Source organism: Vigna unguiculata, chromosome 6, assembly GCF_004118075.2.
Source record: "Vigna unguiculata cultivar IT97K-499-35 chromosome 6, ASM411807v1, whole genome shotgun sequence".
NCBI classification, from domain to species: Eukaryota; Viridiplantae; Streptophyta; class Magnoliopsida; order Fabales; family Fabaceae; genus Vigna; species Vigna unguiculata.
The window spans coordinates 3,535,818-3,546,123 of record NC_040284.1 but is presented as its reverse complement, the minus strand read 5'-3'; positions in this window follow the sequence as shown (position 1 = coordinate 3,546,123).

Sequence of the window (10,306 nt, the reverse complement as noted above, 5' to 3'; positions counted from 1 at the left end):
ATTTATAATATGTGAAAGATATATATAATTACCTCTATCCATTTATCTTTAATTGTAGCTCGAATGATTGTTCTTATCTAAGACATGACATAATATCCACATTCCCATGAATCCTCTTGCTTGTTACACTGAACATTACAAATAAAATAAACACATCAAAGTCATAAGTTGACATACAGAAATTAATAACTTTAAAATGAATGAGTTCTAACCTTTGGATATAATACTTTAAGTTGTTGGCCTCTAGGCTTACCCACAATTCTAATGAAATTTTGGAAACATAAAACATATGTTAGTTTTTATAACTAAGTAGATACATAGGTTAGGATTGAAAAAATAATAATACTTACTCTTGTAACATGTTTTTAAAAGCAGGAGGAATCTTCTTATGGCATGAACAAAACCATACAACTACGCATTGTCTTGGAATGATGAGACATAGTTGTCAATGATACCTACCATCAATCACAAGTACTTAGCCGAAATAATTAATAATACTTCATAAAATATTATTAGCAAAAACACTTACGCATCAATGTATGGTGCAAAGTAGATATCTCTATTTGACTCAACCATCCATGTTTGCATATAAAGTTTGATGTGGTCAGGTGAGTTTCCCGAAGGTTGAATTGTTTGAGGTTCAATGAATCCATAGACGGAAGATTGACTTTGGTCCACAATGACTTTGTCCATGGACGTCGGACCAACTATTTTTCAGGACAAGTGGACTGAAATAAAGATTTAGAAAGGTTTGATGTTAAAAGTTTTATAAATTGTAAGATTGAACTACTAAAAATATGATGTCATAATACCTTTAGTGGGCTAAAGTATGGCATGATCAATGCTTTAGGCCAAGCAATAAATGTGCCTAAAGCCTGCCCAACAAATTGGATTTCTGAAGTTGGCACAGACACTTGAGCATGGGGATCTCGAACTTCATCAATCATCACATGCGGATACTGGGGCAATAGAGGAACACCATGGATAGTCTCCCCACCATGGGTGTCGAAGAAGATTATCACACTTTCTTCCATCAACGTGCCATTTCAGGTTTTTTGCATCTTCTTTAATGGAAAATAGTCGTTTGAATTTATGTATTATAGGAAGGTACCACATCACCTTAGCAGGTGGACCATCTTTGTCTTCATCGCCACTATTTCCATCAATTTTCTTTTTAAACCGTGATAAACCACATGTTGGACACACCTTCAATGAAGCAAACTCGTCTCTGTATAAAACACAATCATTTAGGCATGCATGTATTTTTTGATATTTCAAACCATGAACATAAAACTTTCTTCGCCTCATAATTACGGATAGGTAACGTGTTATTTTCTGGAAGCATCTCCTTTAACAACTCCAACAGTTCTGTGAAACTTGTATCCGTCCATCCATGCCTTGCTTTTAAACTGAATAATTTCAAAGTTGCTGACAGTCGCGTAAAGTTAGTGCATCCTGGGTACAATTCTTCCTCTGAATCGGACTTAAGAGAATCATATAAGTTAACTTTTCCAAAATTCTCCTCCCCAACATCACGTACCATATCTTCTAAATGATCATTCATCCAGTCGTCTACATAATATGTTCCTCGTGACGTCGTAGGCTTGTCTAATACTTCTCCATGCCAAGTCTAAAGTGTATAACTTCTCATTATACCAAAGATGAATAAATGATCACACATTGTTCCCAAGTCATGACGTATTTGATTAAGACAACGAACACAAGGGCAAAAATATGTCCCGTTACTTGAGATTGTGTGTTCTTGAAGATATTGCAAAAACTCAGAAACCCCCTTTTCATACTCTTCACTGATGCGACGCTCATTCATCCAGCTTCGATCCATTCTGTGTTCGTAAAAAACTCAATCAGTCTCAAACTTTTAACTCTCACAAGGTGAGGCCCTACCTATTCGAATTTTTTTTCATAATTTGCTAACACATATACAAAGAAGTCAAACATCATAAACTTCACAAAATTTCGACAACATTTCGCATTGGTCTCTGAAGTACACGAACAGAAAGTGATCGATCATGATCACAATCAAGTATGCATCCAGAGAACAACACAAATTAGCCTCAATCGAAATTTTATGAAATTTATTCATAAACCTCAATGTACACATTGTAGCAAATTATGAAAAATAATTTTCTCAAACTGCCCAATCGGACAATTCAAGATTTAATACAAACGATTAAAAATTTAATCATTTGTACTAAATCTCAAACGGGAACTAAGTTTCGCTCTGTGTATACTATAAGTATAATAAATCTACATATATAAAATAACACTGCAACAATAATATTCAAATATAAAATGCAATTAGAATTATTTAAACATGCATATATCTAATAATAAATATAAGGTTAAATTATATTTTTGGTCCCTATTTTCGTAGCAAAATTTGAATTTGGTCCCTTAATTCTTTTTTATCTCAATCTGGTCCCTATTTTGGGGAATTTGATGCAATTAGGTCCTTTTCGTTAGTGGTGTAGTAATGGTGTTAAATGGATGCCACGTGTCAGTTCCTGGATTTTTTGATTTTCTTTGAATTTTTATTTATTTTTGTAAAATTTTTAAAATAATTTAAAATTTGTCACGTGTCAAGCTAACATCGTGCCACGTGGCAGTGATAGTGCCACGTGTCACTATTATTCCATGTGTCATTTTCCTATTCTCAATTTGGTCTCAGTATTTTAATTTTTGTCCCAATTTAGTCCCAATTTTTGTAAAAATTTTTCAATTTTGTCCCTCTCCAAATTGAAACCAAATTTAATTTCTATATAAATGTGCACAAATATTTCTATCAAAATTGATATTTCAAGTAAATATTTTTAACAAGATTAAGTTTATTTTAATTTATATTTTACATTAAACTATTTAAAATTGATATTTCAAGTAAAATTGTTTTAAAGTTGTTTTGAATTCATAAATTATATTGATATAATTTAAAAAAATTAACTAGTTTATGTACCAATAAAAAACAAATAAATTTAAAATTTGAAAACAATTTTAAGTAAAATTGAATGTGAAACAAATTTAAATAAACTTAGTTTTATTGAAAATATATAATAAAAATATCAATTTGAATAAAAAAAATCAAATTTAATAAAAATATTTGTATAATATTTTATAATTTTTGTTTCAATTTGGAAGGGGACGAAATTGCATCTTTTTTACAAAAATTGGGACTAAATTGAGACAAAAATTAAAATATAGGGACCAAATTGAGAATGAGAAAACGACACATGCCATAATAGTGACACGTGGCACTGTCACTACCACGTGGCATAATGTCAGGTTGACACGTGGCAAATTTTTAATTTTTCTATTTAAAAAAATAAATAAAAAATCAAAAAAAAATCAAAAAAATTCAAAAAACCCAGAAGCTGACACGTGGCACCCCATTTAACACCGTTACTACACCACTAACGGAAAGGACTTGATTACATCAAATTTCCCAAAATAGGGACCAAATTGAGATAAAAAAGAATTGAGGGACCAAATTCAAATTTTGCTACGAAAATGGGACTAAAAGTATAATTTAACCTAAATGTAATTTTATTTCGTAATTTTACAAATATTATTTTAAAATTTTGAATAAAAAAAATAGGCCAAAAAAATTAACAAAAAAAATAGTCTAAGACTAAAACTGTAATAACAATTATAAAAAAACACAAACAATTATATACATACAACGAACAATTATATACATACAGTGAACAACGTAAGGGTTTCCGCGTCTCGGGAGAGATAAACAAAACTTAACGTCGGTGCTGTGTTAGTTCGACGTTAAGTGACGTCGGGGGTTGGGTAGCTGACGTTAAAAGACGTCTGGCGCGTGTGGGTCCGACGTTAAGGGACATTTGGCGCAAAGGAGTCCGACGTCCTTTTTTAAATAACGTCGGGGTATTTTTAAACAGACTGTTCCTACAGAGAACAAATAAGATATGTCAGACACAAGCACTACCTTACTCTGGTCCGCAATCTCCTCAGTACGCTTCCTCTTGGTCGATACATGTCGCCCATGGATATCTCGATGTATTGGTTTGGACTCGAGGGGGATTACCTGTAGAAGAGACTCCGAAGCTCAAGTCAGCAAAATCTCTCAGAAAGTCAAATCTCGTGATTAGGAAAGTAATGAATGCGTACCTTTAATTCGTGGGGTCCATGCATATTTATAGATTATTAGTTATGTCTGGCCACGTCATGGGTTGGGCCCCTGTTTGGGCCGTAGGTGGACCTGGGCCTTAGCCCAGGTCCCTTAGTTCGATTATTGTGGGCCCTATGAGTCTTACGAGAAATGTTCTGAATTTGTCAAGTGTTTGTTTAGTTTCCCAAAGCTGTCGGCCTAGACCGGTTACTCTTTATCGGTCCAGACCGGTTACTCTTTTAGCGGCTTAGGTCGCTGTTGCTCTTCTATCGGCTTAGGTCGGATACTTTATTTGCTCAGCGTATATATGGTGATTGTTTATTATTTGCATCCTTGGTGGTTATATAGACGGGATCTATGGTTATTATTTGGTTAGGCCGGCTAGGTGTGATACACAGACGTTAAGTGACGTTTGACCTGGAGCAGGCAGACGTTAAAAAGGTCCCGTCATTTACAAAAATGCCACCGGTCATTTTTAATGTTGGACTTTTTTTAGGCAGACGTTATTGTGGTGACGTTATAAGGCTTTTTTGTGTTAGTGAGGTTTTTATATTTTGAAAATCTACATTTTTGTGGTATTTTTAAATTGCTTGAAAATGTGTGTCATAGGATGCGAGTGGTCGGATAGACACTAAAAGAGAAAAAAACTATTTTTGGTATTTTTTAAAAAATAAATGTCACACAGTGCGAGCGACCGGACAAACACAAAAAAGTGAAAAAGAACATATTTATTATTATTTTTTTTATCATTTTTTTTGCAAGTTTTGACAACTTTCAAGTATTTTGTTTTTTTTTTCAGAAAAAAAATAAATAAAAAATAAATAAATAAGGAATGCCAACAACTCTCTTCTCCCAAGCCACCAAGATCTCGTCACCGTCCACCTTTCAGCCACCACTAATGACCTTCGCCGGAGGCTTCACCAGCGACACCATCGCCCTTCACTCCACCTCGCGCGAAATGCCAACAACAACGCCTCCACTGACTACTCGGTCTCCGCCTTCTACGCGCTCTCCACGAAACACATCTGGTCCCTCAAAGCCCCTCTCCGCGATGCCCACTGGTGCTCCCTCTACCGCCGTCAGAGGTTCCAGTCGCCGCCAGCGTCCACGCCACGCCCACTCTGCAACTCGTCACATCCGTGCCAGCCACCGTGATTGGGTCTGCAACCATCACACAACCACACTCCTCCATTCAGAGCCACTGTGATGGGTATACCCCTTTATTCATCTATCTGTTATGCTTGGATGTGGCTGATTGGTTAACATGAGACTTGGGTGTTTGGTTCTGGAATGGGATTTTGATTCAGTGTGAATGAAGATTGCAGGGATGGGGTTGTAACAGAACAATGGAGGGTTTATATTGATGATGAAGAATGGGTGTGATTCTAGTTGTTGGATTGGTGTTTGTGTTGGACGGAGATAATGGTGATGTGTTGGTAACGAATGAAGTGTTGTGGTAAGGGTTGAAGATGGAAGCCTAATGGTGATGGTAACGATTCTGAAGTGACGGCGGTTTTAAGAATGGGAAGGATCAAAGGTGAATTTGAAGGTTATGATTTGTGGCTATGGATAGGCTTGGTGTTCGTCACGTCTTTTTGCCTTCTCATGTTTTTTGTTTTTTGTTTTATGCAGGTTTGCTAAGGAAGAAAGATGAAGAAGATGGCTATGAAGATTGTATGAGAATGGAGATGAACGCACGATGATGCTAGTGTTGTTTTTTTTATCAAAGTTGTGTTGTGATAGATGAAATATAGTTAATGCATATTTTGTTTTTTAGCACTAAACCAACACATTGCACAGAATCATTATCATGAACCAGCAAGAAATCAAGCATGGCAAGGACAACATAACATCGTTCATCCAAAGACCAGACACAGTTTCACATTCATCCAAACGTTCAAGTATTGACACTTACCTCTTGTAGTCTCTTTATCTTGTTTTGGCACCCTCTATGAATTTGTGAAACTGCTGTGAAATTATGTATTTTCTCCTCCCAGTGTTCTCCTACGAATGTGCTGAGAGCTTGTCTAAAAATCCCCTATTTTTCGTTTTTCCCTTATTTATGAGATCTTCCTCCTTTTGTTCCTGGTTGAGAGACGTAAAAGGTGGGAAGTGGCGTTGCTTCCCCCCATTGCCTTATCTGCAGAGTCACTTTTCCCTCTTCAATCAATGATAAAGGTGTGACCACCTCCTTAGAAGCTCCCTCAAGAAGGATCACTAGAAGCATGTCTAGAGGGGAGTCTTCTATTCCATCACCTTTATCTTTGTTTTGCATTACTTTAGTTTGAATTCCCTAGGTTGGTTTCTAGTTGACTTATTTTGGTTGACTTCTTGACTTTGATCCAAAGTTGACCTTTGACCAAGATTAGATTAACTTAAACCAACATGCTAATCCTTGTTTGTCTTGTTTTGTAGGTAATTAAGAGAAAGTAGAGCATGGCTAGGTGGCACTTGGTGATTGGAGCACTTGGATGAAGTGGAAGAGAGAGGAAAGCAAAAAGAAAAAAGGAAAAGCAAAAGTAGACATGTACCTTGTCTCCTTTGGCCTAGAATCCTCATGGGAATGCCTCCACCAATCATCTCCCTTCACTTGGCCAAGACTCACTCTCACATTAGGTTTAAGGTTTGCTAGTTAATCCTTTTTCATGTTTTTGTATTTGTTAAGGACCCCTATGAACTCCTATTTAAAGGGTGCTCCTTGTCTTGTCTTGTAAAAGGGTTGATCATTTTGTTATAAACTTTGTGATGGAGGCGTGGTTCAGGATCGTCATAGGGATTTCAGAGCAGTTGATGGAGTCATGCCCAAGACCTTCAAAGAGATCTCGGATTAGCTTCAGATCGTAGAATAAGAACTCTTTTATAATTTCTGTAATGTTTTTGTTTGGGCTTTATAAGACCTTTTCTTGTGTTGGGCCTTTTGGTGTTTCGGCCCATAGTATATAAGCCCTTGTGAGACACATTTGTAGGCAGATTTGAGTTATATAAAAATTTGAGTTTTCTCTCAAGTCTCGAGGTTCTCCTTAGAACCACCAATCCTTATCTTTGAAATCTCCGATTCAGAGTGGCGGATCTTCCTCACTTATCTTGGAACCTCCTCCAAGTGGCGTGAATTCCTCCCGTTCCGAAAACCCCCAAATCAACGTCCTCCATTTTTTCCCCATTCGTTCTAGGGTTCATACCCATTTTCGTTCTAGATGAATTTCACCCCAAATCCGAGATGATCCTTCATCACTTTGTGCATTGAACCGCCAATTTTCGTGAGCTCTCCTTCTTAGAAGTGAACTCACCTTTGCCTTATTTTGCTTGCAAGTGGCGGCACCATCACTCATCTCTAGGGTTTGGTTGGCTTAGATCCCCCCTATGAGTGGTGTGCTGCTTCCATTCTTCATCTTCTATGCTTTCCATTTTTATTGTTTCTTCTTTCATTTTGCTTTTTAAGTGTTGTTATTGCCGTGTGTGTTTAAGCTTGAATCCAACTCTCTTCTTCCTTTCATGAGCTTGAGAAATGAACCTTCACATCTAGATAGCATGATATCTTAATGTCCAGTGGGAATTTTCAAAAAGCTTTCTTAAACAACTTCACCATATTCATAACTCTAAAAGGAAAAAAGATAATCCTTCATCAATCAATCCATGTAGATGCAGCCAGCCAGTCAGTCACCATGACCTTCCTCTATTTTTCACTGACGTAGTTTCTTCTTTTGTATGATAAGTAGCTGCAGTTCAGCTAGTGCACGAGCCAAGGCACCAAATAAGGAAAGAGTTAGTCTATTGAGTGCAGAAAAACATTAAATGCTCTGCCCTTTCTTTCTCTTTGCTCTATTTTTTTTTTGTTCTGTTCTATTTTTTTTACATTTTTTCTTTACTCCTATTTTTTTTCAAATCCATTCTTCTTTTTACCCCTTTTTTAATCCGTTTTTCTTTTTCCCTTTTTTTAAACTAACAAATAGTAAAATAAATCAAATAAATAAACTAAAATAAACATAAAATAAAATGGACAAAATAAAAGATAAAAATAAAAAATAAAAATAAAAATAAAATAAGATAAGATAAAAGGACAAAATAAAACACAATAAAATCAAAGTAAAATAAAATTACTAAAAGAGAAAAAATAAAAATATAAATAAATAAATAAATAAAAATAAATAAATAAATAAATAAAAATAATAATAATAATAATAAGGTAATAATAAAATAAATAAGTAAATAAAAATACAATCCGGACGAAATTGGGTGTTGACACATGTTAACAACCCTAATTTCATAATTTTTGTTCGATTAAAAAAAATTAAGATATGTTTGTTTTTCAGTTATCAAAAGAACTTAATTTGCCACAACATAATTTTTGAGTTAAACTTTGATTTGAGTTATTGAAATTACAAACATGTCATTAGTATTTTTGGTCATTCTTTTATTTGCCTTTTGGATGTTTGAACATTTTCTAGTATGACAATGGACAGACGAAGACGAGTTTTGCTATTTCATACTCATTTTCAAAGAAAAAATTCATCATCATCTCTATACTCAAATCCATCCAACGGATAACAATTTTTTTGTCTCATCTTCATCCCCACTGAGTAATGGATATATACTCATACCCATATCTGTACCAGGTACTCTCAACCATTTGAGCTAGTACTTTTCCACGTCATGAAAGTTAACATTTAATGCCATAAAGGCTCCCATTACTCGTATTTATTAAATAATTATTTATTTAATTATTTAAATTCTTCAGGTCTTACAAACTGATTTCACTTAAGTCAAGTGAAATCAACCTGTTGAATTTCGTAACAATTTGTCTATAAGTGCTGTGATTTTTGAAAGAGAGGTACCAAGACCATTTTTTAGCACGAAACTGTTTTGGAAACTTGTGGATTCTCTCTCTTTCGTTATCATTCAGATTGCAGCTGTTGAAGATTGATCTTGGATCAATTCTTGGAGCTTTTGGCTTGTGTTTGAAGCTTGGAGAAGGTGTTTGTGGTAGGCAAGGTTGTGCTACCACTAAGGTTTGATCTCTCTCAAGCTTTGTGTGTGTGCCTGGTGGTTTTTTAGGTCTGCAAGAGGTGTCTTGCTGTATTGTTGTGATTCTTGTGTGATTCAAGAGTCTTTGGTGTGTGTTTTGCTTATTTTGAAAGTGTAAGAGTGTAAACTTTGTAAATCTTTTGAAATAATGCAAAGTCAGGCTCGGGTTGCCTTGACAAACTGTATATAGCTCAGGTTTGAGTGAACTAGTATAAAAATCTTGTGCTCCAATCTTTTCTCTAACCCTTCTCTCTTACATAATTATTTAAAGTTTAAAGAACTTGAATTTAAACCATCTTTTTCATATTCTTGAATGTTTTGGTGGCATCTACATCATTGAGCACATTTGCATAATCAATTAGAACCTGTCTTGAGTGTTCTTTTTCATTGTTCTTGCTACAAATCGTAAACCTGCATTTCTGTATTTTTCCTAGTATTTTAGTCGACTGTTTTTCTGTTTCAATTGATTGATTATACCATAACATAATCTGTTTAGTAAAATCAATTGACTAACTCTGTTTTTGATCGATTGAAAGTATATTGTCCAGTGTTTTTTTGCATCCAAAGTTGGTGATCGAATTGATTCAACTAAAGATAGTTTTTAGACTTTAAAGATTGCCTAAATTTTTAACTAGCCAATTGAACCCCCCTTTCTTGGCATTCCAACCATTTCAAAACTTACAAAAGTAACTTCAAATGTGAGAAACGATTGAAAATTGCCAATCTCATGGAGTGATTCATGATAAAAATTCCTAATAAAAGAAACATCATCGATAATTTTTGTAACCCAACTACACTCACTATAAACAACATCATTCCCTTCAACATTCTTTGTTGCACACATGTTCTTCAAGGCAAGATTTAATGCATGCATAACTCAAGGTGTCAAAAAATTTTAGGAAATAATCCTTCAATGATCATTCCAACAACTTTGCATATAGGAGCATTATCTGTTATAACTGGCACAACATTTTCTTCCCTTATTTCTTTAATAAAATCAATCATTTTGTTAGTTGTGTACTACTTATTATTTATTTCCTCAGAAGCATCAACCACTTTTAAAAAAACATAGGAGCCCCCTCACTTATGGCCATAAAAATAATTAAAGGTCTCCTTTGGGAATCCTTTTTTGTT